This window comes from Gopherus evgoodei, chromosome 4, assembly GCF_007399415.2.
Source record: "Gopherus evgoodei ecotype Sinaloan lineage chromosome 4, rGopEvg1_v1.p, whole genome shotgun sequence".
Classification (NCBI taxonomy): Eukaryota; Metazoa; Chordata; order Testudines; family Testudinidae; genus Gopherus; species Gopherus evgoodei.
This window is the reverse complement of record NC_044325.1, coordinates 99439794-99465611: the sequence shown is the minus strand read 5'-3', so window position 1 is coordinate 99465611 and position 25818 is coordinate 99439794. Positions and strand designations below refer to the sequence as shown.

The 25818-nt window shown below is 48.1% G+C and overlaps 1 protein-coding gene across 1 annotated transcript in view; it reads left to right on the top strand.

Moving 5' to 3' along the window:
* The first annotated feature begins 1165 nt into the window (after window positions 1–1165).
* The window catches only part of LOC115650400 (fatty acyl-CoA reductase 1-like), a 105913-nt gene continuing 81260 nt past the window's right edge, over window positions 1166–25818 (top strand). Inside the window, 1 exon segment of the mRNA XM_030560324.1 lies at window positions 1166–1239. The gene's annotated coding sequence lies outside the window, so the exon portion shown is untranslated.

Sequence of the window (25818 nt, the reverse complement as noted above, 5' to 3'; positions counted from 1 at the left end):
GGATGTGGGTCCATGATGTGATCCACAGGGCATAGTGCAGTAGTGAGAAGTGTTTTTATGGTGAGTGGTATGGTGTTTGACATGATAGCAAGACCACGGTTCTGTAAGATGGAATAATGGTTCAAGAGGGGGTGGTGGGACTTTGGAGTGTACCAGAACAGTGGCTCCATTGTGCAGGGCTATGACATAATGACAGGGTTATGGTGCAGTGGCAGGAGGGCTGGGATTAGGGTTGCCAACTTTCTACTTGCACAAAACCGAACACCCTTGACCTGCCCCCTACCCTGCCCCTCAGCAGAGCTCCTCCCCCACTCACTTCATCCCCCCACCCCCCTCTCCGTCTGTCAGTTGCTCTCCTCATCTTAACTCGTTCATTTTCACTGGGCTGGCTCAGTGGCTTGGGGTGTGTGTGAGGGCTCCAGCCGGGGGTGCGGGCTCTGGGGTGGGCCCAGAAATGAGGAGTTCAGGATGTAGGAGGGGGCTCCGGGTTGAGGCAGTGGGTTGGAATGTGGGAAGGAGTGAGGGCTCTGGCTGGCGGTGCAGGTTCTGGGGTGGGTCCAGGGATGAGGGGTTTGGGGTGTGGGAGGGGTCTCCGGGCTGGGGGATGTAGCCAAGGCAGGGGTTTGGAGTATGGGAGGGGGCTCCAGGTTGAGACAGAGGGTTGGGGTGTGGGACAGGGTTGCGGGTTCCAGGATGGGGCCAGAAATGAGGTGTTCAGTATGTGGGAGGTGGTTCTAGGCTGGGGGTGTGTGGCGAGGGATTTGGTGTTCAGGAAGGGGATCAGGGCTGGGGTAGGGGGTTGGAGCATGGGAGAGGATCAGGGTGCAGGCTCTGGCACCTCAAACAGCTCCTGGAAGCAGCATGTCCCCTTCTGGCTCCTATGTGGAGGTGTGGCCAGGTGGCTGTGTGCGCTGCCCTGCCTGCAGGTGCTGCCTCCGCAGCTCCCATTGGCCATGGTTCCCAGCCAATGGGAGTTGTGGGGGTGGTGCTTGGGGCAGGGACCAGCATGTAGAGCCCCCTGGCAGCCTCTACACATAAGAGCGGCAGGAGGGACATGCTGCTGCTTCCGGGAGCCACGCGGAGGACGCAGGCAGGGAGCCTGCCTTGTCCCGCTGAGCCACTGACCGGACTTTTAACAACCACAAGAGTCCCTTTTCAATGGGGTGTTCTGGTCGAAAACTGGACACCTGGCAACCCTAGCTGGGACTGTGGGGTGAACAGCAGGGCCAAGAAGTGGCGGTAGGAAGTGATCTTGTGGCAGCTGGCAGGGGAGGCTGGTGGGACTGGCTCTGGCGTGGATGGGGCCATGTTTGAGGACACAGTGCAGGCGGGAGGACTGTGTGCAATGGCAGGGTGCCGGGCTGGGTAGGAGTTGTAGCGAGGGGCATTTGGGGCTGTGGTAACGATGGCAGGGCCATGGCGGCAGCGTGGCTAGTGAGGGGACTGGTCAGTAGCGTGTGGCTGGGCTAGGAGGTTTTGCAGCATGTTGTGGCTCTGTGGCGGGACGGGTCGCAATGCGGGGCCTGGGGGAGCGGTACCGCCTGGCCCAGCGGCGGGCGCCCGCCCACTAGCGAAGCACCGACGGGCCGGGGGACTTCGCCCCAGCCGCTTACAGCGGCCCCGCAGGGGGGCGTCACGCGTCGGCTACCGGCCAACCAACGACTTCCTCCCCCAGCCAATTGGCTTCTCTCCGACCTCAGCACGCGGGCAGGTGTCTCGCTACCGATGGCTCCGAGAATCTGCCAATCAGCGGCGCTTTTCTCTCGGAGAGTGGCGTGCGCGGGAGCCAATAGGAAGGTGGATGGCTCGTGCCGCGCAACGGCCAATGATAGTGGTTGTTCCAGGCCCTGTTGGGTTTCTGGGAAGCGGGGAGCCGGGGCGGCCGGGTGAGAAGCGACGGGAGGGGCTGGAAGTAGCCGGCTGCCGCTGGGAGTATCCCGACGCGGGGGACCTTCAGGCTCAGCGGGGCTAGCGGCAGCATAACGGTACGGGACGCTGCCGTGAGCGAGCCTGGGCGGGTGGGGAGCCCCCTGTGGGGGTGGGAGCGCTGGTGTCTTGGGGGGAGCGGGCGGAAGCGCTGAGCCCCGCCCCTCGCTGCCGTGGGAGGGGGCTGTCTCCGGGCAGGGCAGTGGGGTGCGCTGTCAGGGGGTGCTGGGGTGGGAGGTGCTGGGGCTACTCGGGTGGGTGTTCTGGGCAGGTCGGGGAGGCGCTTCTGGCGCTGGGGGAGCACGGTGGGGGGGGCAGCATAGCCAAGGAGTAACGGGCTGAGGCTATCTCAGGTATAGGGGCAGTACTGGGGTTTTCTGTCTGACAGCAGGGGAATCAACACAGATTCTTCCTCAAATTGTATGAGCTTTGTAGATGCATTCATCATGATGCTATGGGTGTGTTCGTCCTAAACGTTAACTATCTTGTTTTAGATATAAACTTTTTTGTGCTATGTGGATTGATGGCTCTGTTCCCTGTAATGTGACACTATAATGCTGCTGCATTTGCATTTGCGTATGTAGGACTACATCCCTGCTGTTAAATGAAACTCCTGTCTGCTGTTAAATGATTTCTCTCAGCCTGTGTTTTTCTTGGACTTCAGTCTCTTTTGGAAGGGGGATTTTTTTCCCCTATACCTCCTCCCGGTGGCCTTGTATATGAAGAGGGGTATTGCAGAGAGCAACACACCCACTCTACCGTTAGTTCATCATCATATGCTTCCTACTTTTTCTCTTACTAGTGTTTTCTTATTGGTTGGGCCTCCCTGTATGGAGTAAAGCACTGTCCTTCCCTACAAAGCAGCTCTCTGCTCCCTGCCTGGCAACCACTTCTGAGGCATTCTGTCTCTCTCCCCCTCCCCCCCCCTTCAGTGTAGCTTACTGCTCTTAGCATAGCAGCATTAAAACAGCTATGAGGGAAGGGAAGCTGCTAGAAGTAGCAGCTACTGGATGGGAAGCAGAGAGTAGCATTCAAGGAAGGGGACGCAACCTCACTTCCTGCAATCCAAGAGTCTATGAGAGAATGGGGATTAAAACTGACCACTTCTTTGTCTGAAGATTTTTCTGTCTAGTGCTTCCACATGAGTGGGGAAAGGCATAGGTGGGGTTATAATCACTCTGATGCCCCAGGGCTTTAGGTTGCCTTAGGCCAGGAGCTTATGGAGGTGGAACTCTGAAGTGTTATATTGACAGCTCTTGATGAGTGGAAACAAAGGGAGACTTTCTTGCCTGAGGTCTGGTCATACAGTTTAAGGCTAGATACTAAGGCTGACCACCTAGATATCAAAGCCACCAGCATCCACATGCTAATTCCAACAATTGAAACTAAATCAAGGTATTACAGCCCACAGAGGACTAAACTACTACATGCCACAGGCAGAGAATAGGAGGGACCCAGGTGCATTGGTGCTCAAGGCCCCACAACGATAGAGAAATAATTAAATGAGATATACCTAGATAATACTGGCAAGTGTGCAGAACCCACACACTGCAAAGGAAGGCAAAACCCCGCAAAGTCACTGCCAGTTTGACCTGGAAAAAAATTCCTTCCTGACCTTGCATATTGTAATGAGTTAGACCATGGACATGTGAGTAAGACCCAGACAGCCAAGCACCCAAGACAGAGAATGCTTGGTGCTACTTCAGAGCCCTTGCTGTCCTTGTTCAGTTTTCCATCTTGAGGCATGGCTATCGCTGATGCATCAGAGGAAGAGGATCATACCTCTCCTGTAGAATATTTTGAGGGACATGAGCTTCTAGGATCTTAAGACATAAATCAGAAGTGACCCTCAGGGCAGCTGAGCATCACCTCCCATAAAGTTTCACTCATTAATTTGTCCAGCTGTCTTTGGACAAGTTAAAATTTAGGTCAACATAGCTATTGCAATCAGATGTGAAAATTACAAACCCCTGAGTGCTGTAGTTTTGCCAATTTAGCCCTCAGCATAAACATAGCTAGGTTGACAGAAGAATGTTTGACATAGCTTTTGCAACTCAAGAATGTGGAGTTTCTACAGTGACAGAAAATCCGTTTCTGATGCTGTAATCTCTGTCTACTCTCCAGAGTACAATAGCTATGCTGCTGTAGTGCCAATAATGTAGATGTGGGCTGAGGCTTGACAAAAGTGCTGGCACCTATTATGTAAAACATTTTAAAGCTTAGTTGCCTTTGTGCAATAGGTAACTTTTGGAGAGGTTTTTTAATTGCACTTAGTGTGAATCCCTTAATACATTAGAAGTTAATGGTGAACTCATAGTCATAGTAAGCTAGCATGAAATTGGTGAAACAAAATCTTTCTGAAACCTGAACAGCATGAAATGCTTTGGTGAAAGGTTCATATATGTATGCATTCTTAAGCATGTTAATAGTAACTATTAAAATAAGAGATTCTGGCATAAAATGTAATCTTAATCAGTGCTTTATTTCATTAATTTCTGCCATCCATATTATGTCTGAACTATGAATGCAGGGGGCTAAAGTAATGTGCAGTGTTACTCTGTGTACTGCAATATCTGGTCATGAGCTTTAAGAGTGAGAAACCTTGTTACAATTCTTTCTTATGTTTGTTTGGTCTTTAATGGGGCTTTGACATATACCACTTTTTTCCCCTTGAAAAGCTTGTGTACACGTAGGAGAAACTGGTTTTCCAGTGATAATTTTATGGATTTGTTTTTTAGATTATAGAGCCAGATTGAAGAATTAGGGAGAAAATGTGTATGTTTTTAGCATTACTTTGAAAAGAACAGATGTCAAACAGTTGATTTTTATTATTCTAATACTTAATTGTCATAAGTGATACTTCAAGGTAAGTATAGGCATAACTTTGTGATATTGGAACGCATTGTAGCTGTTTAAATTTAAAATCATTTTCTCTAAAGATGAAATATCTTCCTGTCCCAGTTCTAGTCATTTAGTAATGGGGAGTGGTGAGGAGACTTGAATGTTGTGGGACAGTAATGGGTTTGGTTTTCTGGACATGTTCATAAATTTTTCAAGCCCTGAGATAACACCTGTTATCTTCGGTAAGCAGAGGCTGATGCATGTCTTGTAAACTTGAGGTACCACCATTTACCTCTATCTCCTGAAACGGCAAAGGAGCTCTGTGTTGCTCTCCCACTACAGAGCTTCATAGCTGTAGAGAGGGCATGTCTATCCAGTCTCTTGGCTGGTGTGAGTAGAGGGCGCTCTTTCATTTGCTGCTTTTCAGCCTCTGTTTTTTTTAGGCTTCTCTGTGAATAATTCTAGTTCTTGATTCTGCTGTAGTTAAATAGCCTTTCTGAGCATCTGAAGTGTGAAACTGACAGTATCAGTTTCACAGCTTTTCCCTGGCTCTGGGTAGAAGCTGTGCCGTTTACAAGTATTGTTTGAGTCTGAAGCTGCTTGGAAAAGCTGCCTGAGTAGCAGCAGCAGAACAGGACTTGTCTGTGAGCAAAGAAAAGCAGTACTATATCACTTAGCCTTCCAAATGTGAATGCAGTGTACCTTCATAATCATGAAGGCTATAAACTTTATTTTTAATATAGTCCAAATTATGCACAAAGATGCTTTAGGGGGCCCATGCCTCCTAATGAATGTTTCTTACTTGCTAGTGGTTAGTAGACTTTAGCGGTTAGTGTCCTGTTTATGCTACCAAGACATGCAGATACTGTTTAAGGAGAACAGGTTGTCAGTTTTTGCTCTAGTGTCATCTCTAATACTTTGGAAGCAAGTTTTGAAGAAGTATTATCTCAGGCAAACAATACCTGAAGATAAGGTTTCAAAAAATCCAGTGCCACAGTAAAAGTTGTAGCTGTTCAATTCAGGTGTGATACCACTCTTATTAATGTAATATTTATTTGCATATTCTTTTTTGAGAGGGGGTATCATTTTCTAAGTAATGGAGCTAATTGTTAGAGGTGGGTCTTTGGGTTGGAGACCCCAGCAACATGCTTGCACTGGTTCTGCATGACTCTGTCAAAGGGGAAAGCAATCTAATATTTTTGGGTGGATGGTGAGTCAGGGAAGGGGTTCATACATTTTATATAACTTGTTCACTTGCAACCTGAAGATTTTTATGCTGTACCTTTTTGTGGGACAATTAAATGAACCATCACATTCTTACTGAAAAGGTGAATATATGCTTTAAAAGTGTGGTGTGGTCTTACCAGCTTCAAAACTATGAAAATAGTAAGTAAATTTAATGGAAACTGCAGAGATGGTTTTAATGAATCTTTGCTTAAACATAAATGTAATTGCATGAATCTGACCTTGGCATAGCTCCCCTTTAGGGGTTATATAGGGAATGTATAACTGTCTTCCTCCCTCTTACCCCAGAGGATCTGTGTTCTCCTTTCTTCAGGGGTAGAGGCTGTGTTGGCTGACAGATCTCTCTTGGAGCTGGTGAGCTGAACAGCCTATTTCCTGCCCAGGGTTTCCCCCTTCTGTGTGGAGCTCCCTCCTTTTAACTCCTCCAGCCCTTGCATCCCAATCATCCAAAGCCCAAGATTTGGTGGTGATGGGGGACTTCAACTATCCAGATATATGTTGGGAAAATAACACCGCGGGGCACAGACTATCCAATAAGTTCCTGGACTGCATTGCAGACAACTTTTTATTTCAGAAAGTTGAAAAAGCTACTAGAGGGGGAGCTGTTCTAGACTTGATTTTAACAAATAGGGAGGAACTCGCTGAGAATTTGAAAGTAGAAGGAAGCTTGGGTGAAAGTGATCATGAAATCATAGAGTTTGCAAGTCTAAGGAAGGGTAGAAGGGAGTACAGCAAAATAGAGACAATGGATTTCAGGAAGGCGGATTTTGGTAAGCTCAGAGAGCTGATAGGTAAGGTCCCATGGGAATCAAGACTGAGGGGAAAGACAACTGAGGAGAGTTGGCAGTTTTTCAAAGGGACACTATTAAGGGCCCAAAAGCAAGCTATTCCGATGGTTAGGAAAGATAGAAAATGTGGCAAAAGACTACCTTGGCTTAACCACGAGATCTTGTGTGACCTACAAAATAAAAAGGCGTCATATAAAAAATGGAAACTAGGTCAGGTTACAAAGGACGAATATAGGCAAATAACACAGGAATGCAGAGGCAAAATTAGAAAAGGCAAAGGCACAAAATGAGCTCAAACTAGCTATGGGAATAAAGGGAAACAAGACGACTTTTTATCAATACATTAGAAGCAAGAGGAAGACCAAGGACAGGGTAGGCCCACTGCTCAGTGAGGAGGGGGAAACAGTAACGGGAGACTTGGAAATGGCAGAGATGCTTAATGACTTCTTTGTTTTGGTCTTCACTGAGAAGTCTGAAGGAATGTCTAATATAGTGAATGCTTACGGGAAGAGGGTAGGTTTAGAAGATAAAATAAAAAAAGAGCAAGTAAAAAATCACTTAGAAAAGTTAGATGCCTGCAAGTCACCAAAGCCTGATGAAATGCATCCTAGAATACTCAAGGAGTTAATAGAGGAGTGTAAGCCGGTCGTGTCGGGGCTCGTCCCTCCCAGGCGCGGCGGGGAGCCAGGGCGCCTCCTTACGCACTGCAGTCCGGGTAGGCTTAGCCCTGCGGCCAGTGTTGAGCAGGGTACAAGGCCTGTAAACAAGGTAGAGCCCCGGCCCTCTAGCCGGGGTCGGGGCTCTCAAAGTAGATAAGCCCAGCTCTTGGGCAGGGAGGGCAGTAATAGTCCAGGCTCAGGCCTCTAGCAGGGGCTGAGCAAACACAGTATCAGCCCAGGCCCTTAGCAGGGCGGGCAGTAATAGTTCAGGCTCAGGCCTCTAGCAGGGGCTGAGCAAACACAGTATCAGCCCGGGCCCTTGGCTCGGGGGGGCACCAAACACAAGTCTAATTAGCTCTGGCCCTTTGGGTCAGGGCAGAGCAGTGGCAAAGTTAAGGGGGCCCAGCCCTTGGTTCGGGCGGGGCACCAAACACAAGTCTAATTAGCTCTGGCCCTTTGGGTCAGGGCAGAGCAGTGGCAATAGGCGGGAAGAGGGGGAGTCTGCCACCCGGTTATGGGTGGCAGGGGGAAACGCAGGCCCTCCCACTCCACTGCGTTTCAGCCCGGGGCCCTAGCAGCGGTCAAGACCCGCTGCGGTCAGTGGGGATCCTGGCCGCAACACACTGACATGGGTTCGGGCTCTTCGGGAGGCAAAACAGGGTCAGCTATCCCCAGGCCACTTCCAACTTCCCCCTCTCTGGGTACCTGGTCCTTGCCAGCGTCGTCTGGGGGGTCCCAGACCATGGGCTCCTCCGGGTACCGGTCGTGGGGAAGCTCAGGCCACTCCTCGGGGTATCGGGCACACAGCAGGTCAGGCCGATGTTCCTCTGGGTGCCAGGTCTGAGGCAAGTCCAGCCAGCGCTCCTCTGGGTAGTGGGCGCGGGGCAGGTCCGGCCAGCATTCCTCTGGGTAGTGGGCGCGAGGCAGGTCAGGCCAGCGCTCCTCTGGGTAGTGAGCGCGGGGCAGGTCAGGCCAGCGCTCCTCTGGGTAGTGGTCGCAGGACAGATCCGGCCCAACGGGAGCCCGGGCACCAGCGTCTGTCCTCTCCGGCAGCCTGCGCCCAACTGAGTGCTGGGGCTGGGCTTTTATACTTCCTGTCCCGCCCCTTGACTTCCGGGGGGCAGGGACAGGCCGTGCTGACTCCGCCCACTGAGGCACCTGCTCTGGCTCGTCCCTCCCAGGCGTGGCGGGGAGCCAGGGTGCCTCCTTACAAGGAGGTATCTGAACCTCTAGCTATTATCTTTGAGAAATCATGGGAGATGGGGGAGATTCCAGAAGACTGGAAGGGGGCAAATATAGTGCCCATCTATAAAAAGGGAAATAAAAACAACCCAGGAAACTACAGACCAGTTAGTTTAACTTCTGTGCCAGGGAAGATAATGGAGCAAGTAATCAAAGAAATCATCTGCAAACACTTGGAAGGTGGTAAGGTGACAGGGAATAGCCAGCATGGATTTGTAAAGAACAAATTGTGTCAAACTAATCTGATAGCATTCTTTGATAGGATAACGAGCCTTGTGGATAAGGGAGAAGCGGTGGATGTGATATACCTAGACTTTAGTAAGGCATTTGATACGGTCTCGCATGATATTCTTATAGATAAACTAAGAAAGTACAATTTAGATGGGGCTACTATAAGGTGGGTGCATAACTGGCTGGATAACCGTACTCAGAGAGTAGTTATGAATGGCTCCCAATCCTGCTGGAAAGGTATAACAAGTGGGGTTCCGCAGGGGCCTGTTTTGAGACTGGCTGTGTTCAATATCTTCATCAACGATTTAGATGTTGGCATAGAAAGTACGCTTATTAAGTTTGCGGACGATACCAAACTGGGAGGGATTGCAACTGCTTTGGAGGACAGGGTCAAAATTCATAATGATCTGGACAAATTGGAGAAATGGTCTGAGGTAAACAGGATGAAGTTCAATAAAGACAAATGCAAAGTGCTCCACTTAGGAAGGAACAATCAGTTTCACACATACAGAATGGGAAGAGACTGTCTAGGAAGGAGTATGGCAGAAAGAGATCTAGGGGTCATAGTGGACCACAAGCTTAATATGAGTCAAGAGTGTGATACTGTTGCAAAAAAAGCAAACGTGATTCTGGGATGCATTAACAGGTGTGTTGTAAACAAGACACGAGAAGTCATTCTTCCGCTTTACTCTGCGCTGGTTAGGCCTCAACTGGAGTATTGTGTCCAGTTCTGGGCACCGCATTTCAAGAAAGATGTGGAGAAATTGGAGAGGGTCCAGAGAAGAGCAACAAGAATGATTAAAGGTCTTGAGAACATGACCTATGAAGGAAGGCTGAAAGCATTGGGTTTATTTAGTTTGGAAAAGAGAAGACTGAGAGGGGACATGATAGCAGTTTTCAGGTATCTAAAAGGGTGTCATCAGGAGGAGGGAGAAAACTTGTTCACCTTAGCCTCCAATGATAGAACAAGAAGCAATGGGCTTAAACTGCAGCAAGGGAGATTTATGTTGGACATTAGGAAAAAGTTCCTAACTGTCAGGGTAGTTAAACACTGGAATAGATTGCCTAGGGAAGTTGTGGCATCTCCGTTTCTGGAGATATTTAAGAGTAGGTTAGATAAATGTCTATTAGGGATGGTCTAGACAGTATTTGGTCCTGCCATGAGGGTAGGAGACTGGACTCGATGACCTCTCGAGGTCCCTTCCAGTCCTAAAGTCTATGAATCTATGATGTGCAGATGTGGTGGGTTGGGGCAGGGCATCTGTAGCCCAAAGCAGATTCTTACTCCACCCTGGTGTGGGGTTTGTATACCCCCTCACATGGATTTCAAATACAAATTAATAGACTAATAGTGGCTGTTTAGAATGAATAATGAAGTTATCTGAGTGTAATGGCAGAACTTCTTGAACTGTCTGGATTTAGGGGGGAAGACGTGTTCTGTAGCTTGCTTGGAAAAACGACTGTACCTAATAGCACCCTGCTAAACATGGCTTGCTGCTTAATTGGGCTGATTGCATGGTCAACATCAACATATCAGAGGGGTAGCCATGTTAGTCTGGATCTGTAAAAGCAGCAAAGAATCCTGTGGCACCTTATGGACTAACACATTTTGGAGCATGAGCTTTCGTGGGTGAATACCCCCTTCGTCAGATGCATGTAGTGGAAATTTCCAGGGGCAGGTATATATATGCAAGCAAGCTAGAGATAACGAGGTTAGTTTAATCAAGGAGGATGAGGCCCTGTTCTAGCAGTTGAGGTGTGAAAACCAAGGGAGGAGAAACTGGTTTTGTAGCTGGCAAGCCATTCACAGTCTTTGTTTAAACCTGAGCTGATGGTGTCAAATTTGCAGATAAACTGAAGCTCAACAGTTTCTCTTTGAAGTCTGGTCCTGAAGCTTTTTTGCTGCAGGATGGCCACCTTAAGATCTGCTATAGTGTGGCCAGGGAGGTTGAAGTATTCTCCTACAGGTTTTTGTATATTGCCATTCCTAATATCTGATTTGTGTCCATTTATCCTTTTCAGTAGAGATTGTCCAGTTTGGCCAACGTACATAGCAGAGGGGCATTGCTGGCATATGATGGCGTATATTATATTGGTGAACCGGTGATGGTGTGGCTGATCTGGTTAAGTCCTGTGATGGTGTCGCTGGTGTAGATATATGGGCAGAGTTGGCATTGAGGTTTGTTGCATGGATTGGTTCCTGAGCTAGAGTTACTGTGGTGCGGTGTTCAGTTACTGGTGAGAATATGCTTCAGGTTGGCAGATTTGTATGTGGGCGGGGACTGGCCTGCCACCCAAGGCCTGTGAAAGTGTGGAATCATTGTCCAGGATGGGTTGTAGATCCCTGATGATGCGTTGGAGGGGTTTTAGCTGGGGACTGCATGTGATGGCCAGTGGAGTCCTGTTGGTTTCTTTCTTGGGTTTGTCTTGCAGTAGGAGGCTTCTGGGTACACATCTGGCTCTGTTGATCTGTTTCTTTATTTCCTTGTGCAGGTATTGTAGTTTTGAGAATGCTTGGTGGAGATTTTGTAGGTGTTGGTCTCTGTCTGAGGGGTTAGAGCAGATGCGGCTGTAGCTCAGTACTTGGCTGTAGATAATGGATCGTGTGGTGTGCCCGGGATAGAAGCTGGAGGCATGAAGGTAGGCATAGCGGTCAGTAGGTTTTCGGTATAGGGTGGTGTTAATGTGATCATCACTTATTTGCACCGTGGTGTCTAGGAAGTGGACCTCCTGTGTAGATTGGTCCAGGCTGAGGTTGTTGGTGGGGTGGAAACTGTTGAAATCGTGGTGGAATTTTTCCAGAGACTCCTTCCCATGGGTCCAGATGACAAAGATGTCATCAGTGTAGCATAGGTAGAGAAGGGGCGTGAGTGGACGAGAGCTGAGGAAGCGTTGTTCCAGGTCAGCCATAAAAATATTGGCATATTGTGGGACCATGCGGGTGCTCATAGCAGTGCCACTGATCGTGAGATATATATTGTCATCAAATTTGAAATAGTTGTGTGTGAGGATAAAGGCACAGAGCTCAGCAACCAGTTGTGCTGTAGCATCATCAGGGGTACTGTTCCTGACAGCTAGTATTCCATCTGTGTGTGGGATGTTTGTATAGAGAGCCTCTACATCCGTGGTGGCTAGGATGGTGTTTTCTGGAAGGTCACCAATGCATTGTAGTTTACTCAGGAAATCAGTGGTGTCACGGAGATAGCTGGGAGTACTGGTGGCATAGGGTCTGATTAGAGAGTCCACATATCCAGACAGTCCTTCAGTGAGAGTGCCAATGCCTGAAATGATGGGGCATCCAGGATTTCCGGGTTTGTGGATCTTGGGTAGTAGATAGATCCCCGACCAGGGTTATTCTAAGGGTATGTTGATTTGTTCCGGTGTTAGTGTAGGGTGTGTCCTGAGTAGATGGTGCAGTTCCTTAGTGTATTCCTCAGTGGGATCTGAGGGAAGTGGCCTGTAGAATTTGGTATTGGAGAGTTGTCTGGTGGCCTCCTTTTGGTAGTCGGACCTGTTCATGATGACAACAGCACCTCCTTTATCAGCCTCTTGATTATAATGTCAGGGTGGTTTCTGAGGCTGTGGATGGCATTGCATTCTGTGCGATTTAGGTTATGAGGCAAGCGATGTGCCGACGTGCACAGGCAGAAATTGTGGAAATACAACATCAGCTCAGGATTAAACAAAGACTGAATGGCTTGCCAACTACAAAATCAGTTTCTCCTTCCTTGGTTTTCACCTTACAAGTTTTTTTTTGAATTCTTCACCACCAGTTCATCCCCAACACTTCCCCCACTCCATTTCCTTTTATTGATGTATGAAGACCTGCACTTGAAAGAAGTTAGTTCTCCTCTATAGCAACTGCTGCTCAAATAGGGTACGTCTACACTATGAGATTATTCCGATTTTACATAAACCGGCTTTATAAAACAGATTGTATAAAGTAGAGTGCACGCGGCCACACTAAGCACACTAATTCAACGGTGTGCGTCCATGGTCCGAGGCTAGCATCGCTTTCTGGAGCGTTGCACTGTGGGTAGCTATCCCATAGTTCCCGCAGTCTCCCCCGCCCCTTGGAATTCTGGGTTGAGAGCCCAGTGCCTGATGGGGCAAAAATCATTGTTGCGGGTGGTTCTGGGTACAGCCTCACCCCTCCCTTCGTGAAAGCAGCAGACAACCATTTCGCGCCTTTTTTCCTGGGTGAACTGTGAAAACGCCATAGCACAGCAAGCATGGACCCTGCTCAGGTCAATACTGCAATAGTGGACATTGTAAACACCTCGCGCATTCTTGCCCAGTCTATCCTGAACCGGGACTTGCAAAGCCAGGCGAGGAGGAGGCGGCGGCTACCGCAGCGCGGCGATGAGAGTGATGAGGACATGAACACAGAATTATCTCAAACCGCGGGCCCCTGCGCTTTGGAGATCCTGCTGGTAATGGGGCAGGTTCTAGCCATTGAACGCCGATTTTGGTCCTAGGAAACAAGCACAGACTGGTGGGAGTGCATAGTTTTGCAGGTGTGGGGCGATTCCCAGTGGCTGCAAAACTTTCGCATGCGTAAGGGCACTTTCATGGAACTTTGTAACTTGCTTTCCCCTGCCCTGAAACACCATAATACCAAGATGAGAGCAGCCCTCACAGTGGAGAAGCGAGTGGCAATAGCCCTCTGGAAGCTTGCAACGCCAGACAGCTACCGGTCAGTCGGGAATCAATTTGGAGTGGGAAAATCTACTGTGAGGGCTGCTGTGCTGCAAGTAGCCGAAGCAATCATTAAGCTGCTGCTACGAAAGGTTGTGACTCTGGGAAACGTGCAGGTCATAGTGGATGGCTTTACTGCAATGGGATTCCCTAACTGTGGTGGGGCGATAGATGGAACCCATATCCCTATCTTGGCATCGGAGCACCAGGGCACCCAGTACATAAACCGCAAGGGATACTTTTCAATAGTGCTGCAAACACTGGTGGATCACAAGGGACGTTTCACCAACATCCACATGGGATGGCCAGGAAGGGTTCATGACACTCGTGTAACCCTTCTGCCCCTCTGAATTGGCAGCAACAAGGGCCGGGTTCAGTATCCAGGGGTTCTGTTTCAATAACACAATGCATAACCAGCTCGAGCCCCCACCCAGTGACCTGAGACACTTACATACCACACCCCCCTGGGCGCCCCTAGGAGGCAATACTTCCCCTCTTGCAAGCATGAAGTCTGAGTGTAGCAAAATCTTTTTAATAAAGGAAGGAATCAATGCGGCATCCCATTGGAGAAACACCACAAACAGGGTTATAACACAAACCATAAACAAAAACCCACCTCCAAGTACTTTTGGCAATGTCCTTTTTCCCCTTAGGGTTTTAAGTCCCATCACCTGAAAGTCCAACAACCCAAAAGTCTCTGGTCAGTGCCACCCCAGAGTTCGAGAGTTTATCTGTAGAGGTCCCTCCCCCCAGCCTGGGTAGAAAGGGGCATCTTACGTGGTCCGGGGCCAACTGCACTCCCTCTCTGTGGGTTCTGCTTCCGTCTTCTCCATGAACTGCTCCGCTTTACAGCCACTCCACTCTGCTCCTCCAGCCATCCTCAGAAACTGCTCCGCTCCACCAGCTGCTCCGCTCCACGAGCTGCTCCAGTTCTCGCTGCAAACTGCTCGGCTCCACTCGCTCTGTGGGCCGCTCCACCCGTCCCACAGCTACTCCGCTCTGCCAGCCGCTCCGCTCCACCAGCTGTCCTGTGATCCGCTCCAGCTATCCACACAAACTGCTCCACTCCACCAGCTCCTCTGTTCCACAGTATAGCTTCAGGCTCCCCCACTAGTTAGCACAGTACTCAGTGCTCTCAGCTCAGTAATTTCAGCTCTTTAGTGATTTCAACTCTTAGTAGGGGAGCCCCAGTGCTAGTGCACCATTAGCCCAAAGTGCGTTCAGCTCGTAACCTGTATCTAGATTCTTGGGGGAATAAAAAAATCAACTCTGACATTCCACAATGGAGAGAGGAGGGGGTGGAACTGGTGCTTCTGGCTCCACAAGGAGACTGCACCACCAGGCACAGATACCTGTCCCCAGCCTCTTGCAATTCACTGGGTTTTGGAACCCATGTCCCTTGTCTAGCAAATACCACCCAACTGAGGTTGAATCATTTCTGTCACAAAGCAGTCCCACAGCTCGGCAGCCTGGGATGGGGTAGGCGTGCCTATGCAAATACATTCTCTGAAATTCTTTCCACCAGATGTCAGGGTAGAGCTCATCCTGACTCTGCTTACACTCGCGTCTTCAGAACCACTTCTCTGTTTCAATGGCTCCAGCAAGGGAATTACTTCCCAGACCAGAAAATAACAGTTGGGGATGTTGAAATGCCTATAGTTATCTTGGGGGAACCAGCCTACCCCTTGATGCCATGGCTCATGAAGCCATACACAGGCAGCCTGGACAGTGGTCAGGAGCTGTTCAACTACAGGCTGAGCAAGTGCAGGATGGTGGTGGAACGTGCTTTTGGCCGTTTAAAGGCGCGCTGGCGCACATTCCTGACTCGCTCAGACCTCAGCCAAACCAGTGTCCCCTTTGTTATTGCTGCTTGCTGTGTGCTCCACAATCTCTGTGAGAGTAAGGGGGAGACCTTTATGGTGGGGTGGGAAGCTGAGGCAAATCACCTGGCCGCTGATTATGCACAGCCAGACACCAGGGCGATTAGAAGAGCACACCAGGAAGCAGTGCGCATCAGAGAAGCTTTGAAAACAAGTTTCATCATGGGCCAGGGTACAGTGTGACTGCTGTGTTTGTTTCCCCTTCATGAACGCCACCCCTTTATTGACTCCTTCCCTGCAAGCAACCCACCCTCCCCCTTCGATTACAGCTTGCTTAAGGAAATAAAGTCACTATCATTTAAAAATCATGTATTCTTTATTAAGTCATTCCCTGTAAGCAACCCACCCTCCCCCTTTGATTACAGCTTGCCTAAGGAAATAAAGTCTCTATCGTTTAAAAATCATGTATTCATTATTAAAAAGTAATTATAAAAAGAGGCAGAGAACTGACAAGGTATCCTGGGTGTGGTTTGGGAGGAGGATAGGAAGGAAGGAAAAGGCCATTAAATACACTTCAATGTAATGACAGCCTTTTGGTTGGACTGTAAACTGGGGTGGAGTGGGCGGGTGCACGAAGCCTTCCCCCATGTGTTCTTACATGTCTGGGTGAGGAAGATATGGAACATGGTGAGTGGTGAGGGTGGTTACACAGGGGCTGCAGCGACACTCTGTGAGCCCGCTGCTCTTCCTGAAGATCCACCAGACGTCGGAGGATATCAGTTTGATCACGCAGCAGCTCCAGCATTGCATCTCACCACCGCTGATCCTCCTGCCTACAGCTCTGATCTTCCTGCCGCCACCTCTCATCTCGAGCGTCCCTCCTATCCTCACGTTTGGTCCCTCCTGTCCTCACGTTCACTGGCATCTTTCCTGTACTTTGCTACCACGTCCTTCCACTCATTCAGATGAGCTCTTTCATTGCGGGTTACTTCCATGATTTCTGAGAACATTTCATGTCGCATCTTCTTTTTCCTCCGCCTTATCTGAGAGAGCCTTCGGGATGGAGTAGGGAGGCTTGGAAAAATGTGCAGCTGCATGAGGGAGGGAAAAAAGGGAGAGAAGTATTTTAAAGGATACATTTTACAGAACAATGGTTAAACTCTTTCACAGTGATCAACACTATTCACCTTACATAGCACATGTGATTTCACTACAAGGTTGCATTTTGCATCTTAATATTGAGTGCCTGCGGCTCTGGTGTTACAGATCTCACAGACGCAGGTCCGGGCATCAGAATTCAGCTTGCATGAGGCCATGGTAAGCCATTGTCTTTCGGCTTCTCCAGTCTTCATATACACAGTGCCCTCTGATGCTTCTTTCCTGTTAACATGCAGCAGCAGAAGCCAACCTCCCCATCCAGTTCTCTAGGATGATTGCTTTACCCTTCACCCCACCGCATGGCTGGTATCATGGAAGATCACTGCTCTATGTGCAAGGAAGGATTTCTTTTAAGCAACAGCCCAGTAGGAAAATGGCCATCTCTGTCCCCTTAATTAAATTCCTGAATTTCAACCAGGTTACCATGAACGATATCACTCTGCTGAGGATAACGGAGTGAGATAAAGAACGGATGTTTCTAGAATGCCAGCCATCACCGGGACCATACGCAGCTATGCTTTGTCATGCAATGATACCCGATTACTTGCTACACGCATGGCGTGGTAAACTGTCCTACCATGGTGGACAGAACAAGGCTGCCTTGCCCAGAAACCTTCTGCAAAGGCTTTTGGAGTACCTCCAGGAGCGCTTCTTGGAGATGTCCCTGGAGGATTTCCGCTCTATCCCCAGACACGTTAACAAACTTTTCCAGTAACTTTACTGGCCGTGAATGCATCCCAAGCCCTCATGGCAAATCAATCATTAAAAAATGCTTGCTTTTAAACCATGTTTTATATTTACAAAGGTACACTCACCAGAGGTCGCTTCCATGGCTTCACTGTCTGGGCTAGTGGCTTGCGAGGGCTAGGAGGGTAATTCTGTCTGAGTCACAAAAAGCTCCTGGCTGTTGGGGCTAATGGAGTACTGTGTGCTCGCTGCAAGGTCGTCCTCTTCCTCCTCCTCCTCATCTTCCCCCTCTGCAGAATCCTCATCCATGGTTGAGATTACAACCCCCACCTCGGAATCCACGGACAGGGGTGGGGTAGTGGTGGCGCAGCCCTCTAAAATTGCATGCAGCTCAACGTAGAAGCGGCATGTTTTCGGCCCTGACTCGGACCTTCCGTTTGCTGCTTTGGTTTTCTGGTAGTCTTGTCTGAGCTCCTTAACTTTCAGTCTGCACTGCAGTGAGTCCCTGGTGTGGCCTTTGTCCATCATAGCCTTGGAAATTTTTTCAAATATTTTTTCATTTCGTCTTTTGGAACGGAGTTCTGTTAGCACTGAATCCTCTCCCCATATAGCGATCAGATCCAGTACCTCCCGTGCGGTCCATGCTGGAGCTCTTTTTCGATTCTCAGGAGACTGCATTGCTACCTGTGCTGATGAGCTCAGTGTGGTCACCTGTGCTGATTAGAGCTCCACGCTGGCCAAACAGGAAATGAAATTCAAAAGTTCGCGGGGCTTTTCCTGTATACCTGGCCAGTGCATCTGAGTTCAGACCGCTGTCCAGAGCGGTCACAGTGGTGCACTGTGGGATACCGCCCGGAGGCCAATACCGTCGATTTGCGGCCACACTAACCCTAATCCGATATGGTAATATTGATTTTAGTGCTACTCCTCTCTTTGGGGAGGAGTACAGAAACCAATGTAAAGAGCCCTTTATATCGATATAAAGGGCCTCGTAATGTGAACGGGTGCTGCGTTAAATCAGTTTAACACTGCTAAAATCGGTTTAAACGCCTAGTGTAGACCAGGCATAGACTTCATCTCCTTCCTGGGACTGCTGTTCTTGTCCCTGCAGCACTAAGAGGAGGTAGGAGCTCTTGAGTGTCAGCTGCTGACTTAGGAGGTGGACGTAGGTGCTAAACCTCCTATCACCAGTTCCCCTTCATGATAAAGTGGTGGCCTTTGTAGGCCAATCTGTCTCCACCCACCTTATGCCACTGGGGTTACTGAGGTATCATGTTCCTACTCCAGATTTTCATTAAATTTACTTGTAATAGATCTCTGCCCTGATCATCTGGGACTTAATTGTTTGGCTTGCAGTTTGTCTCTTCCTGCTTGAGTGATGTATGGTGGAAGTCTGAGAATTGTATGATTCCGGAGACTGCACAATGAATTCAAGTATGATTTGACTGTGAAATATAACACTCTAAAAGTGGCCTTATGAGGTTCTATTTTTGTCTACTTACTGTATCTCAAGTATCCTCAGTTTACAAGTAGAAAGATCAAAGGCTGATAGACTTTTCTTTTAAATCTAAGAATCAGACTGTTTTTGTTCTCATGCAGCAACAGTAATACATTCTATAGGCTTACATAGGGATTCACTTGCATCTAATCCATCTATTCACATGTAGAAATCAAATTTTACTGTTAACGAAGGTGTAATAAAATAAAATTAAAAGCTTACATTAATTGCCTAGGTAAGCATGTTTGACTCTGGACACAGGATCAGATCTGTTGAGTAAAAAGGTACCATCTTCAGTCACTTTTTAGATTAAAATTGCTCTCTTAGTCCCTGGCTATGTGGTCCTTGTTAAATCCATAACTCGCTTATTTTTTGTTAGGTTTACAATAAGCATATCCGTAGTATGTTTTAACATGTGAGGGACACCAGTCATCAATTGCTTTCTTCATGTGTCCATTGTTCTGACATTTCTTGAGGAAGCCATCCCAAAAATTACCAGAGGAAAATGCCAGCACACCAATGACAGACTAAAAGTTGAAAGCATGGTGCTTTTTGTTTTAAATGCCAATATCCAGTCTAAGTATTTAGCATAATCAAACTTTCATGTTGATATGGAGATTGCATAGAGTCTTCTCTCTTATTATCTCATCTCTGGATTGAACAATGGTCAGATGATTATGTTGGGTATATTAGACTTTTTCAGCAGTCTGATATTGACTGTGTAGCCCAGGGGTGGGCAAACTGTGGCCCACGGGCCACATCCAGCCAGTGGGACCGGCCTGCCTGGCCCCTGAGCTCCTGGCCTGGGAGGCTTCCACCCCCCTGCTGCTCCGCAGCCTCAGATCACTCACTCCACTGCCGGCACACTGCTCTGGGAGGCAAGCTCCTGGAGCAGTGCAGCTGCAGAGCCTGGCCTAATCTGGTGCTCTGTGCTGCATGGCAGCATGGCCCGGCACCGCCAGCCACTGGTGCTCCAGGCAGTGTGGAAAGGGGGCACAGAGCAAGGGGGGTCAGAGTGGTGGTCAGGGGGTGGGGGTGTGGATGTGGACGGTGGTCGGGAGGAGGTAACCTGGGGGTGGAATGGGGGCAGAGATCCCGGGGGCAGTCAGGAAGGAGAGGGGGTTGGATGGGGTGGCAGGGAGCAGTCGGGGCAAGGGTTCTGGGGGAAGTCAGGGAACAGGGAAAAGGGGTGATTGGATGGGGCAGGGGTCCCATCAGGAATGAGAGGATGGATTGGATGGGGCAGCGGGGGTCTAGGAGCAGTCAGGGGACAGGGAGCAGAGTGTGTGGATGGGGCATGGATCACAGAGGAGCCGTCAGGGAACAGGGGGGTTGGATGGGGCAGGAGTTCTGGGAGCAGGGGAAGATAGGAGGTGGGGGCCACGACCCCTTACCATAACTAACCCTCCATACAATTTACAAAACCCGATGCGGCACTCAGGCCAAAAAGTTTGCCCACCCTGGTGTAGCCTATAGGTATGGATATTTGCTAGGTGAGGCATAGGTATAAAGTAAGGCAATAATGCAATGAGCTTACTAGCTTCAAGGCCTGGAAGATAGTAGCTTAGTTAAATTAATCAAGGCATAAAGTCCCAAAAGCATAAGCTAACCAAGTGCATGGCTATGTTCGCAGATGTAGAGCGCTGTGAGTTAAAGCAGCCCTCGGAGAGCGCAGAAGGGAAACCACTGCAGTGTATTCACATTGTCAGATTCAAGTGCTCTGGTGTGGCCACATTAGCAGCTCTTGCAATGCCACAGAGAGCAGTGCATTGTGGTAGCTATCCGAGCGTTCAAGTGGCTGCAATGTGCTTTTCAAATGGGTGGGGTGGGGGGGGGGGAGTGTGACAGGGAATGTTGTGTGTATTTGGGGGGAGCGGAGTTTTTGGAGTGCTGAGAGTGTCAGCATGCTGTCTTATAAGTTCAAACAGCAGCAGACCCCCACACCCCGTCGCCTCTCGTGACATGCTCACAGCAAGCAGCATTTCAGCAAGCATAGTTGTTTTGTCCCAGAGCAGATAAGCATGCCGGAGTCAGAAATGGAGCTTTGAAAGGGGATATCAGCATTCCTACAGCCAAGTTCAAAACAATGAGAAGAGTGACCACGTGACTTAGGGGGATTATGGGACATTTCCAGAGGCCGGTCACAGTGCAGTAATGCAACACCTCGTTCACACTGATGCCTGGGCGCTTCAGCCAAGGCATAGCAAGCGTTATGCTTCTTGTGGATGTGGATTACCAGGAGTGCTCCAGCTGCAGAGTCCAAGCACTCTAGGTGTCTTGCCAGTGTGGCCGGATTTGGAGTTAGGGCACCTGGGGCTGTAAGTTGCTCTAACTTGCAAGTATAGCCAAGCCTCAACAGTAACTCTAGATTTTAAGATATTACAAGATAGAATTCTGTAATGACTTAACTGCTGACAGGTAACTACAGGATGTTACTTTATACCATCTTGGAATATTTTAAGTTTGGGACATTAGCAGATGTCTGAATACAAGAATGCCATAGTAACTAATGGGTATTCATGTTAATAAGCTTGAGGTAAAAGGATTAATAACTGATGGGAGACAGGTGAGGAACTACAAATAAAGTAAAGGGGCTGAAATCCCTACTGAATATGCATTAGGCATAGTGGCAACAGTATAACACACCATAAAAGCTGTATCCTGGCCAGTGTATCCTGGGAGATGCCAGAATGATGACTGATGATGATGGTTAGGGGGAAGATGAAGATATCTAAAACTTCTGGTTGCTCTGTAAGTATATGGATGCTCAGATCATTCTGTACTATCTTTACCTACATTACTGGGTTGGAATGTTTGTAACTTTGCTAACTGTGTTAATAAAACTATTAGTTACAGAAGGTTTTACCTAGATGTGAGTGTTGTCATTGGTGTGCACACTGGGGCTCCCAACAGTAACTCTACTAATGCTAGGCCTGATCTTGGGACAAGAACCTACCAGATTTCAGAGTGCTAATTAGGGAAACGAAATTAGTCATATAATCAATATACAATATATATCTTTATCGGACAATAGTGGGTGGGTGTTGCTATGTATTACGTGGGTCGAAGAGGTTACTGTATTTTGGTTCTGTTATTTCCTCGGGCAGCTTCTGAGAGAGCAGTGATTGGCTATTGCTCATACTTCCCATGACTCTCTTGGGGAGAAACTGCCAGATTTCATCTTTTTAAGCCTGTTTGTATTAGTGTAACTGAGACTGCTGGGGTAGACCACAATATTTTGGGTTGGAATATAATTAGTATGATGTTCTGAGCTACACTTTATCCTCAGCAAAGCCAGAATTTTTATCCTTCTTGTTCACCCAATGGCTGGTTTCATGTTCTTGAGTGCATTCCAGACTAGTGAGAGGGTGTCACCACCTGCCCTGTAAGCCTGGGTACCTTAGATGCTCTGCTGCTGTGGCTCACAGCCTAGACAGTCAGCAGACGAGCTTGCTGCAGTTTCCTGAATGTCTGTGTGCTTTGCAGCCCTGATTCAGCACTGTGACCCCAGCAGCTTGCCTGTGACACATTAGCCTTGCCCTGATCTCCACCACCCTTGGTTACTATTTGTAGGGTGACCCCAAGACATCCCCAGTCCTGAATTTCCCCCAAATCATTTGCCCTGCAGTGTCCATCCCTCTCCTGGGATGCTTAGGGAAGACTAACGTTCTTTGCTCCTTTTAAAGAGACAAAAGAACAGCAGCTTGTTGCTTTAACTGGAGTTAACAATCATTTCAGTTCCAACACATCACTGGGTTGGTTGGCTTAGATTGAAAGTAAAACAAGTGTATTAATAAAGAGGTTTTAAATGACATTAAGCACAAGGGATAAGGAAAATAGTTACAAGCAAATAAAAGTAAAATATGCTTTCTAGTGGCTAAGGCCTGGTCTAAGCTAGAAATTGAGATTAGTTTACTATGTTGGTCAGGGGATGAAAAATTCACATCCTTGAGTGGCGTAGTTAAGGTAACCTAAATCCCAGTGTAGCTAACTCTAAGTTGATGGAAGAATTTTTCTGTCAACCTAGTTGCTGCCTCTTGGAGAGGTGGATTACCTATGATGATGGGTGAATCACTCAGGTTGGCCTAGGTAGTGTCTATACTGAAGCTCTACAGTGGTGCAAATGTGCTGCTGTAGCGTTTTATGTATTGACAAGCCCTTAGGCTTAACTCAACATGCGACACTTGATTCAAGGTAGATGTCTTACCAATCTCTTTCTTTCCTGCCGTGGCTGAGTTTCTCTGTCATGTGCTGGTTTCCATTGACTTTGTTGATGAAAGAGCTTTGTGGGTTTCTCACCTATATGCAGTCCCCAGACACTTCAGCACTGTTGGTTGAAGGGCCTATCTTTCTCAGCTTGCAAGAGCTCTGGCTCCATGTGTCCGTGCAGTGATAGATGCCATGATGTTTTTGACTCTCTCCTTATATCTTTGGATGACCTCATGCTTCTGTCCTTTTTCTGAGGACTTCCCTTCCCACGCTACTTCATAAGTAGATGGGGCTTTCATTGTTTGGATTCCATCATGCTTAATTTACAGAGGAGACAGGTAGATAGCGGTCTCCCTCCTGTCTAGGGGAGAACGTGTATCTCTCCCTTTGTTTGGTCATAGACTTTAAAGTACAAAATTGGTGAGTATCCATAATTCCTTATATAATGTTAATACATTATGGGGGAAAATATGGATTGGCAAGAAAAGAAGGTATGAAAACTGACCTCGGCTGCTTCTCACACCGACCCTGTTGCCAAGTTACAAACCTGTGGCAGGTACTGCACTTATACAGACATCCACAGGCAGAGACACACCCAACTGAATAACACGAATGCTTCTCCCAGCCACTCATGAACCAACAGTAGTGAGGCTCCAGTTGGTTCTCTCCATCTCCCCAGTCTTGCACCCCAGAACTGTACCATCTTGTACTGGTCAGAAACCTGACCAGTGTAAGTTCATTACCTAGTCTGTTCCCCCTGGATGTGGAGGAGACACACTAGCCTTTGTAAACTGAGCTGAGATTTCCTTAGCTCTTCAACCAGAATGCACTGTTTAGGTAAATTTTAAAACAGATTTATTAACTACAGAAAGATATATAGATTTTAAGTGTGTAAGTAGCAAGTGCAGAAGTGAAAGTAAGCCAGTCCAGTCCGTTACGGTGTACTGGCAAGAGCCAGTACGCCGTGCCGGACCACACTGGCTTCCGTAGCGGGAATTTAAAGGGCTCTGGGCTCCCTGCCACAGCGGGCAGCCCAGAGCCCCTTAAATCCCACCCGTGGCTCCGGCGGCCAGCCTGGGGCTGGATTTAAAGGGCTCTGGGTTGCAGCGGCTGCGGTCAGCCCAGAGCCCTTTAAACCCCCTGCCCGTGGCTCCGGCGGCCAGGCTGGGGTCGGATTTAAAGGGCTATGGGCTGCTGCAGCTGGACTCTGGGCTGCCTTGGCTGCTGTCAACCCAGAGCCTTTCAAATCCCGTCCACAGCTCCGGTGGCTGGGCTGGGGCCGGATTTAAAGGGCTCAGAGCTCCCCTGGCTATGGGAAGCCCAGAGCCCTTTGAATCCCGCCCGCGGCTCTGGCAACCGGAGCTGTGGTGGGGATTTAAAGGGTCCGGAGCTGGGAGCCCCGGGTTGATTTAAAGGCCCTGGGGCTCCCAGCCACAGCCGATGCCCCAGGACCTTTAAATCTTGAGAGGCCACGCTTCCGGTTGAGGCCACGCTTCTTCCGGGAGAGGCCACGCCCCCCTCAGGACTCCGGCAGTACCGGTAAATCCTGTAAGTTACACCCCTTGGCAAGTATGGAGATCATAATTCATTACCTAAGAGACTGAATTTATTTTATTTAAGCTCTATAAACTAAACAAGATTTGAATCAAGCAGTGTCTCACCCTGACAGATGGGCCACAGGTTGCCCACCAATGAACTATACCGTCAGGGTAATCTGATTGTGGGCCGCAAGACATTTTGCTGATGTTGACTGTCCGCAGGCACGGTCCCCCGCAACTCCCAGTGGCCACGGTTGGCTGCTCCTGGTGAGTTTGATTCCCCAGCCCTCATTTGCTTTTCAGTTGTCTATGATGTAAAACTGAGCATATGGCTGCATACATTTTGTTGACTAATAACTAGAAATAAAGCGTCAAACCTAGCTACATTATTATTAGACAAACGAGGTTTGGGGATTTCCTTTAATGTTCTTCACTCCCATTTTCCATCCATTATATTATATTTTAAATAAATTGCCAAAATAATTGAAACCAGTGTGATTATATTGTGTTGTTTTGACAAATACAATATGCAGAATTTTAAAATATTGTGTGCAGAATTTTTAATTTTTTGGAGCAGACTTCTTAAATTTTTGGTGTGGAATTCCCCCAGAAGTAGATGTATAGCAAGCAGAGTTAATAGCAGTGCTGCTTCAGAATTGTAAACCTAGTGCTCACAGCCTCATTCAGATAGGTGTTTTACTCAAACTAAAAAGGATAATACTGTATCTAGAAAATTCATGACCGTCATGTCATGTACAAACCATGACAAAAATTGTCAGTATGTAATAAGCTCTTAAAGGCAAGTCAAGGTGGGGAGAGAGAGCAAAGATTTAGGAGGAATTGAAAATGGTTTGAGGAAGTGACTTTGCTTATTGCCTGTTATGCCTCTTGATCATCATAGTACAGTTCATCTAGCCATGTCAGCTTCTAGCTGAGCATATGTTTTTTTTAATTTGACTTAAACCGATTTACAGTTCTGGACTAATATAAAAAATAAACAGGTTTCTTTCCTTTAGTAGTTGTATATTAGGTTAGTTGATCATATCAGATTGTGGGAATACACAATTAGCCTGTTGTAACTGAAAGAAACCTGGGAATGTACTTGCCCCGCCTTGCCTACATCTTCACGTAGTCTGTTGGAAGGTATTCACCTTGCTGGTGTAGCCATGTAGATGTATCCCATTCAAACTGACTTAATGGGATTGTTTCTGACACTTATTCTTCAGGATTAGGTTAATTTAGGAATTCTGGTGATGTACAGACCAACCCTTTATTGCT